Source organism: Rhinopithecus bieti, unplaced genomic scaffold (genome assembly GCF_001698545.2).
Source record: "Rhinopithecus bieti isolate Rb0 unplaced genomic scaffold, ASM169854v2 scaffold_35166, whole genome shotgun sequence".
Classification (NCBI taxonomy): Eukaryota; Metazoa; Chordata; class Mammalia; order Primates; family Cercopithecidae; genus Rhinopithecus; species Rhinopithecus bieti.
This window is the reverse complement of record NW_016815254.1, coordinates 341517-359031: the sequence shown is the minus strand read 5'-3', so window position 1 is coordinate 359031 and position 17515 is coordinate 341517. Positions and strand designations below refer to the sequence as shown.

At 39.0% G+C, this 17515-nt stretch overlaps 1 protein-coding gene and 1 pseudogene across 2 annotated transcripts in view; both read left to right on the top strand.

Annotated features, from left to right (window-relative positions):
- The window catches only part of KCNH1 (potassium voltage-gated channel subfamily H member 1), a 450237-nt gene that overhangs the window by 244840 nt on the left and 187882 nt on the right, over positions 1–17515 (top strand). The gene's annotated exons all lie outside the window — the stretch shown is intronic.
- LOC108515874 (importin-7 pseudogene) lies at positions 12168–15251 on the top strand (annotated as a pseudogene).

Here is a 17515-nt window from a genome sequence, read left to right as displayed (position 1 = left end):
TGTTCCTGACATGGTTCTGCACAGTATTCAGTGCTATGCAAAATGACTACATTTTACTTATCTAATTCCCAGTGGTGGACTTAGGTTTCCTCTGTTGCCTTGGTACCACAGTGTTGTGATGAATATCCCTGTTCATGTTTCCATGAGACCTTTGAGAGAGTTATTCTGGAATATATACAGAAGAAAGTATGGCATGTTTGCCAGATTTTCTAATATTGGTCACTTCTTATATTTCTAGGATAAATCCTGCTAGTCATAGTATCAGGATGCTTCCATCTATAAATAATAGAAATGTCTAACTTCAATTGTCTTAAACAGCAGGAAAATTTATTCTGTTACATTGTGAGATGCCCTAATGTACAGCTTCTTCAGCACTGTTTAATTCAGTGACTCGAAGACAGCATCACGTTTCTTCTGTCTTTACTGTCCTTTACCTCCACATGGGCATTGCCCTTTACCAGACTTCCAGGGCTACATGCAGCTGCTACAGTGCCCAGCAGATGTAGAAGACTTTTCTTATTTGACTCCTTTTAAAAGTGAAGAAACTTTTCCAAGAAACTTCTGTTCTCCAACCTCAGTAGACTTTCCTTTGTGCTTCATTGGCCAGAATTATGTCACATGCTCAGGGCTAAACTAATCCCCAGCCTTGAACTTAAACTATCAAAACTGAGTTAGACCAGTGACTCAAACTTGGCTGCATATTAAAATCACTGAGAAGCTTTAAGAACTGAATTATAGCCTCCCAATTCCACTTAACTGAATTATATTTACAATATTTTATCTATTTTTTTGCTACTATCTCATTGTCTATTGTAATTATTGGTCTGTTTGACTTTTTGAAATTCTTTCTTTCTTTTTTTTTTTTTTGAGACAGAGTCTCGCTCTGTCTCCCAGGCTGAACTGCAGTGGCCAGATCTCAGCTCACTGCAAGCTTCACCTCCTGGGTTTATGCCATTCTCCTGCCTCAGCCTCCCGAGTAGCTGGGACTACAGGCGCCTGCCACCTCGCCCGGCTAGTTTTTTGTATTTTTTAGTAGAGACAGGGTTTCACCATGTTAGCCAGGATGGTCTCGATCTCCTGACCTCGTGATCCGCCCGTCTTGGCCTCCCAAAGTGCTGGGATTACAGGCTTGAGCCACTGCGACCGGCCTGAAATTCTTTAAGTCTTTTATTTTCATAAATCTCTCTATGATTATTTACTGTCAACTGTATGTGGAGTGACTTGATTCACATATTATTTTTGTGTTTTCTGTTCTTTCTATGTCTTTAAATGAGGGGCATAAGGTGGGAACCCTAGGGTTGGGCCTGGCGGCTCATGCCTATAATCCCAGAACTTCGGGAGACTGAGTTAGGAGGATAGTTGAGGTCAGGAGTTCAAGACCAGCCTGGCAAACACAGTGAGACCCTCTCCATCTCTATAAAAAGTAAAAACAAACAAACAAACAAAAACAAAAAAAAACTGGGCACAATGGCATGCACCTGTAGTCCCAGCTACACGATAGTCTGAGAAGGGAGAATCACTTGAGCCCAGGAGTTAAATGCTGCAGTGAGCGATAATCACTCTACTGAACACCAGCCTGGACAACAGAGTGAGATGTCTCTAAAAAATTAATTTAAAAAATTTTTAAAAATAAAAAAAATTGGCCGGGCGCGGTGGCTCAAGCCTGTAATCCCAGAACTTTGGGAGGCCGAGACGGCGGATCACTGGGTAGGAGATCAAGACTATCCTGGCTAACACGGTGAAACCCCGTCTCTACTAAAAAGTACAAAAGATGCGCGAAGTGGCGGGGCACCTGTCAGTCCCAGCTACCTCGGGGGCTGAGGCAGAGAATGGCAGTAGGAACCTGGGAGTTGGAGCTTGCAGTGAGCTGAGATCCGGCCACTGCACTCCAGCCTGGTGGGGGACAGAGCGAGACTTGTCTCAAAAAAAAAAAAAAAAAATAAAAAAAAAATAAAAAAATAAAAAAAATTTAAAAGAGGGAAACTCCAACTATTCAAGCACATTTCAAATCTTTGTTCATGATATGCCTTCCAATATCTCATTTTTCAAAGTCATATGGTCAAGCCTGAAAGACAAGAAGCAGGGGATTCTGTTATGTACAAGGCCATTGCAAGAGAATGGATAATATTGCTTAGGGGAAGCATGAAGTAATAGCAGTAATTTAATCTGCCACCAGTAGAAAATGAAAAATGACAGTTCAGTGGTCATGGTAGCCAAAATTGAGAAAATGGACAATTCTGTCAAAAGCTACAGAAAGCCCAGTAGGACTTGAAAGGAATAGTAGGACTTTGAAAATAATATTTAATGTGGTTCAGAGATGATTGGTAACTTTTACAGAAAATTAAAGTATTAAGGATAAAAGCTTGATTAAAGGGAATTAAGAATAAATTGGGTAGAAGAGTCATAGAAATGAAAAACCATGTGATACGGTTTGGATCTGTGTCCCCACCCAAATCCCACGTTTAATGATAATCCCCACTATTGGTGGTGGGACCTGGTGGGAGGTGATTGAATCATGGGGGCAGAGTTCTTATGAATGGTGTAGCATCATCTGGTCAGTGCTGTTCTCATGATAGTGAGTGAGTGAGTTATCATGAGATCTGGTCATTTATAAGTGTGAAGCACCTCCCCACTCTCTCTCTTGCTCCTACTCTGCCATGTAAGACATCTTGCACCCCCTTTGTCTCCTGCCATGATTGTAAGTTTCCTGAGGACTCCCTAGAAGCTGAGCAGATGTCAGCATCATGCTTTCTGTACAGCCTGCAGAACCGTGAGACAATTAAACCTCTTTTCTTTATAAATTACCCAGTCTCAGGTATTTCTTTATAGCAATGAAAGAATGGACTAATACACTGTGTTTATGAAGAGCTGGAAAAGGGAAGAAAAGAACACACTCTTTTTTTTCGTAAAATAGGAGAAAACTGTTTAAAAGCAGAAGTGAAGGGAGATTGAAACTTCTTTGCTAGTAGCTAGGGAATAATTATAATCCTCAGGTCAGTCAGAGGGATGGTATGCAGAGTGTATGGAAAGACCATTTTAATCACCATCATTGTCATCATAGCTAACATTTATTAAGCATTTACCATGGTGCAGGCACTATATAAAATACTTAACACAGATTATCTTGCTTAATCCTTAAAAAACTTCATGAGATACACAGAATATATTTTTCCTATTCTGTAAGTATGGAAACAAACTCAGTCAGTAAATTGTCTGGGGCTATCCAGCTAATAAGTGGCAGAGCCAGTATCAGAATCTAAAGACAGCATTGTTCATCTTAAAGAAGGACGGGTTGAAGTGAAGATAATGTACCCTTCAGCCGAATGATCTCATTTCTATGATTTGTATTGGTTCTAAATAGAAAAAGGCAACTACAGTGAGAAGAATATATAAGTATCATAGAGAACCAAGGAGATTTGTTAGAAAGAGTCACTCTGTAATGAACCAGTTCTTATCTCTCTCTGTCTGGGATCTTCAACTTGACAACAGATACTGAGAAGCTAACAGGAACTAAGATTTGAGACTTAACATGTCTACTAATAAAGCATGACTAATAAGATGCTGGGACAAGGATAAGAACATTAATGAAAAGCTACCTGATTAACAGAGGCTGAAGCTGTTAGCAAAGATGGTGAGTGTATTTAAAATAGGTGAGTGAGGGCACCTGGGTGACACTGCTCACAGTAGGGGAAAAAAGAGGCTGAGAATCTCAGATGGGAGAGTACCCTGTGCTTTATTATTTCAATTCTTGTGCTGGGAAACCCAAAGTGTACTGTGTTCAGAGATATTCATTAGACCTAAATCAAGCCTTGAATATTACACATCACAGAGACAGTATTAGCAGTGGAGGTGTGGGGGTGAGGATGGAAAGAAGGACAACACTGGGTTTTTTTTTCACTGTATTAACATAGATAATATTAGTGACTTCTACTTCCAGACATGAGAGAGTGACTGGAGTTGGACTTACTCTATTACTGTAAACAACTAGAAAACCAGACAAAATCTATAAAACTCCTTTTGGTAATTAGTACAGTTCTGTGACTCCTCAGAGAAGGAAAGCAAATGACATAAGCCCTGTGATAATACCAACTTTCTGCCCGGAGATACTTTCTGGACCACAATACACACTCAAGAAGAGCATGATATCACAGAGTTGAGAAGACAAAAATTTGAATTTGAAGAGGTTGAGTGGCTGGAATGTGCTCAGTAGAGAAAACGCTGAGGATCTTTATAGAGTTCCTCTTGCAACTATAGCTCACTGCTATATGTAGGCTGAAACTGCATAAGCCAGGCAAAGAACTCCAGGTATCTGTAAGCTGAATATTTCCAGAGGCAATACAGGGCTGGTAGAAGTTTGAGTTATGACCAACCAGGGTTTGGGGTCCTTGCTTAATATTGACGGCATTCCAAAATAAGTCACAGCTTAGTTATAGGACTAAATAAGCCCTAGAGTAAAGTCTACTTAATAAAGTTTTAATAAAGCCTAAAAATGGATCACACTGATATGTAATTAAGTTTACTGCCAGTCAGAACACAGTTCAACATCCATTAAAGAGGACAGTATTCAGCATTCAACAATATGAAGGCACAATGTCCAGCATCCAATCCAAAATTACAAGGCATGCCTAAAAGCAACAAAACGCAACAAAACAAAACACATGACCCATGACTAGGAGAAAAATCAGTTAACGGAAATAGACCTAAAATGACAGAGAAAATATCCCTGACAAACAGGGTCTTTTGAACAGCTATTGTAAATATGCATGTCACTGGAGTCCCAGAAAGGATGAAAGGCAGAAAAAATTTCAACTAGTGGCTAAAAACTTTTCATATTTTGTGAAAATTATAAACTCACAGATCCAAGCAGGTCAACAACTCCAAGAAGGATAAGCACAAAATAAAATCACACCAAAGGAGTTCATGATCAAATTACTGAACAAGATTGATAAAGAGAAAATTTTAAGAGCTGACAAAAAAATTACATACAGAGGAACAAAGATAACAATACTCACATATGTCTTGTCAGAAACTTTTAAATGAGAAGAAAATGAAATCACATCTTTAAAGAGCTGTAACGAAAACAGCAAACTGTCAACCTAGAGTTCTATATTCAATAAAAATACCATTCAAAAATAAATATGAAATGAAAACTTTTTCAGGCAAACAAAAGCTGACAGAATTATTCACCAGTGGACTTAAAATGCAAGTTCTTCAGATGCAAGGCAAATACTATCAGTGAAACTTAAATCTGTACAAATGAAGGAAGAGCATCATACATGGATAAATGCAAAGAATAAACAGCAAATCCCAAAAGGTTATATACTTTATGATTCCATATATTCAGTATTCTTGAAATGACAAAATTATAGAAGTGGAAAACAGGTTAGTGGTTGGTAGGAGTTAATGAGAAGAGGATTAAAGGAAAGTTGGAAGGAAGTAGGTGTGACTATAAAAGGGAAATGAGGAATCTTGTGATGAAATGTTGTTAAGAAGATATTTTAGTGGGGAAATGGTCTTTCAACAAATGGTTCTACAAAATTGGATGTTCATATACAAAAAATGAACTTCAACTCTTTACTCTAGATTCAAAATTGAACTCGAAATAGGTAGTATACTGAAACATAAAAATTAAAACTGTAAAACTAGAAGTTTTTCAACATTGGCATATGCAAAGATTTCTTAGGACACAAAACATTTGAAACATATAAGCAAAAAAATGATACATTGGACTTTATCAAAGGCACTATTAAGAAAGACACTGTTAAGAAAATGAAATTTTTAGCCACAGACTAAGCTGATAAAGATTTGAATCCCGAATGTATTAAAAAAACATATACAACTCAATTAAAAATAATTTTTTAAATAGGCAGAAGATTTGGACAGACATTTCATACACACACACACACACACACACACACACACACGTGAATGGCCAAAGGAACATGGAAAGATGCTCCATTTAATTAGTCATCAAGGAAAGGCAATTGAAAACTACAATGAGATACCCACTATGATGAATAAAATTAAAAAGACTTACATATATTGCTTGTGGGTACGTAGAATAGTATTAACATTTTGGAAATCAGCTTGGCAGTTTCTTATAAAGTTAGGCATACACTTATAAGACCTGGTGTTTCCACTTCGGTTCATTTACCAAAGAGCAATGAAAACATATGGTCACACAAAAACTTGTATATTAGTGTTCATAATAACTAAAATGAGGGAAAAATATCAAATGTCCTTAAGCAGATGAATGCAAAACAAACTTTAGTCTATCTATATAAGGGAATACGTTCAGCAATAAAAAAGCAATGTATTAGAGATATGCATAACACATGGTTGAATTTCAAATATATTATCCTGAGTTATAAAACAGTCCAGATCCCAAATAGTATATTGCTGTAGGATTTAATTTATCTGGAATTATAGAAAAGGGCAAAACTTACTTAAAATGACCAAGTAGATCAATTGTTGCCTAGGGCTGGTCATTTTGGGACAGAGGGGCACAAGGGACTTTTTTTGGGGTAAAAAAATATCCTGTATCTTGAATGTGTTGGTTATATGGTGGTCACATTTGTGAAAACACATCAAACTATGAACTCAAATGGAAGTACTTTGTCACATGTAAATTATACTTCAATAAAATTGTTTTTCAGAAAGCACCATCTAATTGCTTTTCACAGTACCTTTGGTCACATAGCCACATGTCAGGCTAAAGCAGAGGAGTATCTATGGGTGGTTTTCTATTCTTGACATTGCCCCCACTTTACTAGGAATTTGCTTTGGACATATGTGTGAGGACATATGTGTGTGTGTAAACATATATGTATATGTGTGTGTGGATATAAATATTGAAATAAAACTCACCTACCATACAATTTGCACAATTAAAATGTACAGTTCAGTAGTTTTAAGTATATTTATTGAGTTGTGCAACCATCACCACTATCAATTTCGGAACATTTTCATAACTCCCAAAAGAAACCCCATATCCATTTTCAGTCACTTTCCATTTCTCCTCACATTTTGTAGGCCTAGGCAACCACTAATCTACTTTTTCTAAATCTAGATTTACCTGTTCTGGACACTTTATATAAATAGAATTGTACAATATGTGGTCTTTTGTGATTGGCTTATTTCACTTGGAATAACATTTTCAAGGTTCTAATATTTTGTAGCATTTATCAGCACTTCATTCCTTTTTATTACTGAATAATATTTTATTATATGGCTATACCACATCTAATTCATCTGTTTATCAGTTGACAGGTATATGGGCTGTTTTCACTTTTTTGGCCATTATGAACAATGCTCCTCTGAACGTTATTGAACATTTATGTACAAGTTTTCATATGGACATTTGTTTCCGCCTTTTTTGGGTATAGACTTAGGAGTGGAATTGCTGAGTCATCTGGTAACTCCACATATAACATCTTGAGGAACTGCTGAACTGTTTTCCAAAGCATCTGCACCACTTTACATTCTTCCAACAATTTCAGTGTTCTAATGTTTCTGCATCATCACTAACACTTGTCGTTTTGATTATGGCCATTTTAATGGGTGTAAAGTGATGTCTCATTGTGGTTTTGATTTGCATTTCCTCTATGACTAGGGATGTTGAACATCTTTTCATGTGCTTATTGGCCATTTCTATATCTTCTTTGGAGAAATGTCTATTTAGATCCTTTGCCTATTTTGGGTTATTAATATTTTCACTATTGGGTTATGAGTTTTTTATAATATATTCTGTATACAAATCTCTTATGAGGTATTTTATTTGCAAATATTTTCTGCTAGTCTGTGAGTTGCATTTTTTCTTGCTTGATGGTATCTTTTGCAGTACAAAAGTTTAGGTTTTCACATAGTCCAATTTATCTAGTTTTCTTCTGTAGACTGTACTTTTGGTGTCAAAATTAAGGAGGCTTTGTCTAACTCAGGGTCATAAAGATTTGCCCCTATATTTTCATCTAAGAGTTTTAGAGCATTAGCTTTTACAATTAAGACTATAATCCATTTTGAGTTAAATTTTGTGTATGATGTGAGGTAGGGGTCCAACTTCATTCACTTGCATGCAGATATCCAGTTGTCTTAACACTATTTGTTGAAAAGTTTTATTCCCCATTGAGTTGTATTGGTATATACCCATTTTTTTTTTCAACTAAAGCTGATCTGTAACATACTTTTTGACCCACATTTAGCCTGGATCCATCAGCTACCTGAGATAGAGAATGACGATAAGGATCAAAATGGGAATTCACCCGTTTCATTTGATTGTGCTTTGCCCCACAATCTAGGCTAAGTTTCAAAATAAAAATGATGTATCTTAAAGAGTTGGGGGAAAAGTAAGAGAGGGGCCTTATTCCAGTTTGAAAAACAGAGGTTCTGAACTGTACCTTTCTCTCTACTTTGGAAAATGTGATTGGGATGCAGGAGAGATTAGTAAGGTGGCCCAGTTTCCATTCTATCTGGAGATACTGTTTTTCAAAGTCTTCCCTTACATAAAATGCATTTATTAGAAAAAAATAACACTTAAGAGTTACAAAGCTTAGCTTCAGCATTGTGTGCACACTGTGAACATTTAGGCATCAAATGAACAGCTGCCTTTTTTTTTCTTTGCCACCTTATTCCTACTGCCCTAGAACCCAAGATCATTTAGTCTGACCCAAAATGTTCTCTAAAGACTATGAGCTTTGAGTTTTAATAAGTAGTTAACAGATTTAGATCTGAATTTGATAATGCTTTGGTACTTAAAAACTATATGACCTTGGTCAAGATGTCTAAACTTTTTGAGCTCAGTTTCAGGTAAAACATGGAGTAATAATAAACTACCTTGCAGTATTATTGTAAAGACTGAATTAATGAGCTGTCATATGATAATATTTGTTCCAGACATTGCACATAATATCTCTGCATTGGGAGACTATGGGAGCATATACTTAGCCTGACAAATGAAGCAGATTGTATATTCCAGAGATAGCTTTAATATTACCTTCCATTCCACATGTTCTTTTAAAAATTTGCCTTTGATACTTGTTCTCTGCCCTTGAACCTGGAAAACCTTGTGGCTATGACAGAAGTCACATTATAGTGATAGGCTAAGTCATCAAAGGTCATACAGATTCTGTGTGATTTATTTGAGACACCTGCTCTTATAACCCAGCTACCGGCCGGGCGCAGTGGCTCATGCCTGTAATCCCAGCATTTGGGAGGCTGAAGTGGGTGGATCACGAGGTCAGGAGATCGAGACCATCCTGGCTAACACGGTGAAACCCTGTCTCTACTAAAAAATACAAAAAATTAGCCAGGCATGTTGGTGGGCGCCTGTAGTCCCAACTACTTGGGAGACTGAGGCAGGAGAACAGTGTAAACCTGGGAGGCGGAGCTTGCAGTGAGCCGAGATTGCGCCACTGCACTCCAGACTGGGAGAGAGAGCAAGACTCTGTCTCAAAAAAAAGAAAAAAAAAAAAGGAAAAAAAGAAAAAAAAAGGAACCCAGCTACCATTCTGTAAAGAAACTCACACAGCCACATGGAAGGGCCATGTATAGGTGTTCCAGCTTACAGCTTCAGGTTATAGCTGACAGCGTGGGTCAACCACCAGTTATGGCTCACAGATAATTCCAATTAAGTCACCCCAGTCTTTGAATCTTTCCGGCTGAGGCTCCAGATGTCAAGAAACAGAGACAAGCCATCCTGCTGGGCCTTTTCTAAATTTCTCATGCTCAGAATCAGTGAATATAGTAAAATGCTAGTTGTCTTACACTGCTAAGGGTGAGGTGATTTGTTTTGGTACAATCAAAACCAGGATTTTCTCCATCTGCCTTGATTGTTGTTGTCCAAGTGCCTCAGTCCCTCCATAGGCATAGGATTTGGGCACTAAAGCTGCCGCCCAAACCCTTAAGGTTACCATCCATTGAGTGTTTACTGTGTGCAGTGGCAGCTGACACACGTTTTGCTTGCAATTAGTCCTCACAGCACAGGAAGCCATCTTCCTCCTCCTTTCTTTTCTCACTTCCCCACTTGTTTTGCTGAGTTGAGAGGCACTTGGTGATAATCTTTTACTACCAACTCTGTTCTTGAAGGAGCATGGTAGAGGGACCTGGAACTGCGTAGTGGACCTCAGCCCTGCAATGCCTTAGTCTCCCCTAAGCTGCTCCTCATTCCCCACATCCTCACTGCCATGGCATTGCTACCATGCCGAGGGGGTAGAGGCGGCATTCTGGGGTCACACCTGGCTCAATAGTGGAGACAGCTGCTGTGCTGTCAGGCTGAGGAAAGCCTGCCCCAGCACCATCTGCTCCATGCCATAGGCATATGAGAGCTGGGCTCAGTTAGTATCAGAGGGGATCCAGCCAAACCCTCTGCATGTTTCTTGTAAATTAGCTCTACCCTTAGCAGTGGACTCATGAGGCTCTCTGGAATGTGCTATTCCATCCTGCACTGATCCAGTTGGCACCTGCCATGGCACCTCTAGTTAGCAAGTTTTCTAATTGCCCTCTCCTGAGAAGGGTGCATGTGCTTGTATGATCAGGAGCCCCAGAAACTACCACTTGAGGCCTTTCTACATGACAGGGGAGAGGTCAGGGTTGACAGAGTTCAAAAGTACTTCACTTGGAGCACCTAATGCTCTGGAACAGAGGGTGAACAAGTTAAGCATAGAGACCTGCATCAAGAAGGAAGGACACAGTTCTGGCTGCAGCCTTTCATGAGGGAACACTGGCAAGGCACAGCTCCTGTGGGCCTCAGCACCTGACTTTCCCTGCTTTCCTAATAAGAGCTGTGAAGAGGAGGGTTGAGGAATAAAATGTAATGCCAGTAATGGAGGTACCATTCAGATCTCACACATAGACATGGAAACATTACTTAAAATCTGTCATCTGTAACTTAACTGGAAATGGCATTTACTATTATCAAGTGGGAAAGCGGTTTTGACTAAACTGGTCACCAGCTCAGAAACCTCTGGTGACTACATGTTGCCCAAAGTACTGATGCTGGAGTTTTATATGGTGTCGAGTGTACTTCAGTCATCTTCTCAGATTGCAGCCTGCTAGTAATCCTGTACTCAAGAGCTAGTAATGTGATTTTGGATAAGGCCTTTTCTGGGTCTGCACTTTGTCTTTTGTAAAATGAAGAGCCTAACTTAGATGGTCTTGAAGTTTTCAGAGCTAAAAGTAATCTTAGATTCTATCCTCCTTCACCTCCTAGTGCCGAACACTCTGCTGGGTAATGAGCATGTGCTTGATGGGTGCGTTGATAGGCTCACCAGGTAAAGCAGACCAAGACTTTCTGCTCCTTATCATCCCTAAACTTAAAATGTCTCCTTTTGGAAGCTCTTCGTGGATTCAGGGAAGTTCTCTTAGCCATTCCTTTTTTTCATAGGGGATAAGTGATGCTCCTTTCTTCCTGAACCTTCTAACACAAATCATCAAAGCCTAACTTAACATGCATGCCCTGAAGTCCCTTCTCTTACCTTCTAGGACAGGGCAAATCACAGTTAGTATTTGGTTTTCCTGCCATGCAGTTCACTGGCTTCAGGGAATCTGTGGGGAAGAAGGGGACACTCCTATTGGTTTGTACATTTTTGAGATTCAGCCAAACAATAGTGAGCTAAGACTTCCTTAAGCTGAGATAAGGGCCTTTGCTCCATTTCCTGAACATTTCTCTAATGTTGCCCTTTCCACAAGAGCAGGAACTGGGTCTTATTTCTATTTGTCCAGCATCTAGCACAGTAACTCTTAAGTGGATGCTCACAAATACTTATTCTGAGCAAAGCAAAAAGGAATTGTTTTTCATTCCTGCCTCTAACTGTTGAAAATATTGGCCACGCATGGTGACTCAGGCTTGTAAATCCAGCACTTTGGGAGGCTGAGGGAGGATGATTGCTTGAGACCAGGAGTTCGAGACAAGCCCGGGCAACTTAGTGAGACCCTATCTCTGCAACAACACAAAATCAGCTTGGCATGGTAGCATGAGCCTGCAGTCCCAGCTACTTGGGAGGCTGAGGTGGGAGGATCACTTGAGCCCAGGAGTTCAAAGTTGCAGCGAGTTAAGATTGCACCACTGCCCTTTTGCGCCAGTTGCTGCTGCGACAGGTCCATGTGTGCAGTGAGTAGCACTATTCCTGGCCCAATAGCACCCAAGCCCCAGGTTTGACTGCATCTGTGCTGCGATGGACCCCAACACCATTATCGAGGCCCTGCAGGGCACCATGGACCCAGCCCTGTGAGAGACCTTGGAGCACCAGCTCAGTGAAACACACAAGTCTCTGAATTTTGTCTCACCGCTGCTCCAGATTACTGTTGGAACAACTGGATTTACCTGTGAGACAGGCAGGTGTTATCTATTTGAAAAATATAACACAGTATTGGCCTGGTCGAGAAACAGCACAAGGGTATATATCCCCTTATACTATTCCAGAAGAAGACTGCCATTGTATTTGAGAAAATATTGTAGAAGCCATTATCCATTCTCCTGAGCTCATCAGGGTACAGGTTACTACATGCATTTATCACATCATCAAAAATGATTATCCAAGCTGCTGGACAGCCATTGTGGACAAAATTGGCTTTTATCTTCAGTACGATAACAGTGCTTGCTGGCTAGGAATTCTTCTTTGCCTTTATCAGCTTGGAAAAATTATGAGTATAAAAAACTAGAGGAGTGGAGTCCATTAGTAGCAGCAATGCAGCATTTTCTGCCAGTTCTGAAGGATCATTTCATCCAGCTTCTTTCTGACCAGTCTGATCAGTCTGTCATCATCCAGAAACAAATATTCAAGATCTTCTATGCTCTTATTCAGCATATAGTACCACTGGAACTGACAAACCAACAGAACCTGACAGAATGGATAGAAATTTTGAAGACTGAAACACTTCGAATTGAAGAAGACGATCGACCTGAGTTACCATAGTGAAAATGCAAGAAGTGGGCCTTACATATTTTAGCAAGACTTTTTGAAAGATATGGAAGCCCTGGTAATGTTTCCTAGGAGTATAGTGAGTTGGCTGAAGTATTTCTGAAGGCATTTGTTGTTGGTGTCCAGCAAGTTTTATTAAAGGTGTTATAACAATACAAGGAGAAGCAATATATCGTTCCTCAAGTTTTACAACTGACATTAAATTCTATTAATCAAGGAGTTTCTCATGCTCTCACCTGGAAGAATCTGAAACCCCATATACAAGGCATTATCCAAGATGTTATTTTTCCATTGATGTGTTATACAGATGCTGATGAGGAACTTTGGGAAGAAGACCCTTACGAATATATATGCATGAAGTTTGATGTGTTTGAAGATTTCATTTCTTTTACCACTGCTGCCCAGAAGCTTTTGTTTACAGCCCGTAGTAAGAGGAAACAGGTACTTCAAAAGACTATGGGATTTTGTTACCAGATTCTTACAGAACCATATGCTGACCTTTGAAAAACAGATGGAGCCCTGCATATGATTGGGTCTTGAGCTGAAATACTTCTGAAGAAGAAGATCTATAAAGATCAGATGGAATACATGTTGCAGAATCACGTATTCTTTCTCTTCAGCAGTGAACTAGGCTACATGAGAGCAAGGGCTTGCTGGGTGCTTCACTAGTTTTGTGAAGTAAAGTTCAAAAGTGATCAGAACCTTCAGACAGCTTTAGAGCTAACAAGAAGATGTCTGATTGATGATAGAGACATGTCTGTGGAAGTGGGAGCTGACATTGTCTTTCAAGTATTGATCAGCAATCAAGAAAAATTTAAAGAATATATCACACCATTCATCAGACCTGTAATGCAGGCTCTTCTTCATATTATAAGAGAAACAGAAAATTATGACCTTACCAATGTAATTCGGAAAATGATCTGTGAAAATAGCGAAGTTACTCTTATTGCAGTAGAAATGACACAACATTTGGCAATGACATTTAGCCAAGTAATCTAGATGGGGCCTGATAAAGAAGGTAGTGATGACAAAGCAGTTACTGCTGTGGGAATTCTGAATACAGCTGACACACTTCTTAGTTGTAGTTGAAGATCATAAAGAGATAACCCAACAGCTTGAGGGAATCTGCTTACAGGTCATTGGTACTGTTTTACAACAGCATGTCTCAGAATCTTATGAGGAGATATTCTCTTTAGTGTGTAGCCTGACATGTCAACAAGTGTCTCCACAAATGTGGCAGCTACTACCCCTTGTATTTGAAGTCTTTCAGCAAGATGGCTTTGATTACTTTACAGATATGATGCCGCTCCTTTGTAATTATGTAACAGTTCTTAGCAAGACACTTCTGTCTGATACCAAGTATCTTGAAATGATATACAGTATGTGCAAAAAGGTTCTTACAGGAGTTGCAGGAGAAGATGCAGAGTGTCAAGCGGCAAAATTGTTAGAGGTCATCATTTCTGCAGTGCAAAGGGCGTGACATTGACCAGTGCATTCCCTTATTCGTGCAAGCAGCCTTAGAAAGACTGACGAGAGGTTAAGACAAGTGAACTTTGAACTATATGTCTGCAAGTTGCAATTGCAACTTTGCATTATAATGCATACCTATTACTCAATACCTTAGAAAATCTTCACTTCCCAAATAATGTTGAACCAGTTACAAATAATTTTATTAGATAGTGGCTTAATGATGTTGACTGTGTCTTGAGGCTTCATGACAGAAATATGTGTGCTCTCAGTCTCTGTGCTCTTATTGATATGGAACAGACACCCCAAGGTTTGAATCAGGTTTCTGGACAGATTTTGCCAGCTTTTATCCTTTTATTTAATGGATTGAGAAGAGCATATGCCTGCCATGCTCTTTTGTCCAAGAATGACAGTGATGAGGATGAAGCTGAAGATGATGATGAAACTGAGGAACTGGGGAGTGATGAAGATGATATTGATAAAGATGGGAAAGAATATTTGGAGATTCTGACTAAGCAGGCAGGTGAGGATTGAGATGATGAGAATTGGGAAGAAGATGATGCTGAAGAGACTGCTCAGGAAGGCTATTCCACAGTCACTGATGATGAAGATAACCCTGTTGTTGAATATCAGATATTTAAAGCTATCTTTCAGACTATTCAAAAATCATAATCCTGTGTGGTATCAGTCTCAGACTCATGGTCTTAATGAAGAACAAAGACAATAGTTACAGATGTAGCAACTCTGGCCGATCAAAGAAGAGCAGACCATGAATCCAAAATGATTGAGACACACAGAGGATACAAAATCAGTGCTCCAGTTGTGCCAAATTCTTTCAATTTTGGAGGCCCAGCACCAGGGATGAATTGATTTATCTCTCTTTCCTACTGTGTGATTGTAGTGAAGAGCTTGTGTTCCTCCTAGTAGTGGTTCCAGAACTGGTTCACGTTATCTATTCTAAACTAATGATCAATAGATGGACAGAAAAAAAATCACAACAATAATCCCGGGAGATAGGAGCTGACCATGCAACCTGGCACTGGAAAAGAAACCGGCGGGATTTTGGGGGTGGGGAGGATTGGAGGTACCTTAGGGGGTGTATTTTCTTTATTTTTTGAAGAAAGTAAGATCTTGACTCTGAAGCTTCAAAGTGACGCTGTGGAAATCTGACACAAGAGGGGATGTCATGAAGGCAACTTTTCTTTTTCTAAGGAAAAAATAGGCATGGGCTACTTAAAATGTCTCATTTACAGTATAAAACTCAAAGGTAGATATAATTTTTAAACCTGTGAGAATTTGTCCAATTTCTGTCTCTTCCTCACCATTGGGTATCTATTCTTTATATGTAAATAAGATAAGGTAATTTGATAGCCTTATTCAATCTTCATCATTTTTATTCATCGTTGTTCCTATGTAGATTATTGGACATTTATTGTAACACTACATAACTGATTATAAAACTCTATAAATGAGTTAGCACTTTCATATTGAAACAAGCCTGCTAGCCTATGTATAAAACAGCAAAAGTTTGCTGTTTATAAAAGATGTAATGGGGTGGGGGGCAAGGGTAATTCCAAGTTATTGATTTAAAAATGAACTAGCAATTTTGTACCTGGTGACTTTGTGGTCCACTCACTTCTGATGGGGACTTGAATTCAGTATGTAAAAATGGGTTGGTGGTATTTCATTGCTGCTAAAATGACAACTCCCTCTGTGTCCTGTTTTCTTAAAGCTGTCAGTGTAGAAGTAGGTATTTAAATACCAGACTTTACTGTAAAAAATAAGAAAGGTGGTATCTAGAGCATGTTAATTGGATATGAAGTTCTACTGTTAAAGAGTTGATCTAAGAGTATAGCTAAACATCTATATGTACAATCTATTAAAAGAACTTAATTCAGCTATTATGTCTTGATTTGATTGCAGTTTTAAAACAACATAACAATTTATAACAATTATAACAATTTTTTCCTCATTGGCCTGTTTTAATCCTATACCTAGAAAGAGTACAAAATGCACACTTCAAAAATTGATATTTAACACTTACCCACTCCCCGTTCCCCATCTCCTCTACCCCTCTTGTTGATTGTGGTATCTGATCTTAACTACATAGGCTGAAGGCATGTGGTTCCCTCCAAAAACACTACTGATACCACTGCAAAAACAAGCCAGCAAAAAGAGAGTGGAGAGAAGTTGGCTTGCTTCCCTTTCTTCCTAACTGCATGTTGAAAAATAAGCCTTTATTGATCTTAAACATCTGTCAGATGAGTCATCATTGGGTTATTTTTATATACATGTATACACAAAATATTTCAAATTGAAAGCAACATCTTAATGGATTCAAAACTATCACAAGCTGTTGTCTAAAACAGATTAGAAAATTTATAACTGTAAAAACAAATGTACATACTGATATTTAAAATGCATAATTAAGAAAAAAAAAGATTGCAACACTGCACTTTGTCTCAGCCATGTGGACAAATCACCCATTTGGGCACATTTTCACCCTGACTTCTTTCTGTTCAAGCCTTTACAGTAACCACCAGACAGTCCCCCCTCACCCCCACCCCCATGCGAAAACTTCTGTTGTTGCCTGGGAAACAGAATAAGACCTGTCTCAAAAAGAAAAGATAATTCAAAGGTCCGGCCTTACGCATAAACAAAATAGACATCTGTCCCCATGACTCATGATGTGAGTTTTAGAGTGCCTATAAGGCCTCGGGCTCCCATATTTATTATCTGCTTCTGTAGGATCAAGCTCCCAGATATTTGAAATTCCTTTAACAAGGGTAAAGTCTTCATTATATAAAGCACTAAATGTGTGGTTGCTGCTGTGAACAGTAACCTATTGACCTGTATGTGCTCTAAGCCAGTGCTTCTCAGATTTTAATGTGCATACAGATCACCTGAGGGTCTTGTTAACATGCAGATTCTAACACAGTAGGCGTGGGGTAGGCTCATGGCTTTGTATTTCTCACAAGCCCCCAGGAAGGCTCTAAGCTAGAGCATCTCAACTGAGAGTGCATCCAACTTATCCATGATGCTATTAAAAAGTTTAGATTCAAGACCTCCATTATAGGCCTACTAAATGAGCACCTCCAGAGTAAACACCAGGCATGAGTATATATATATATATA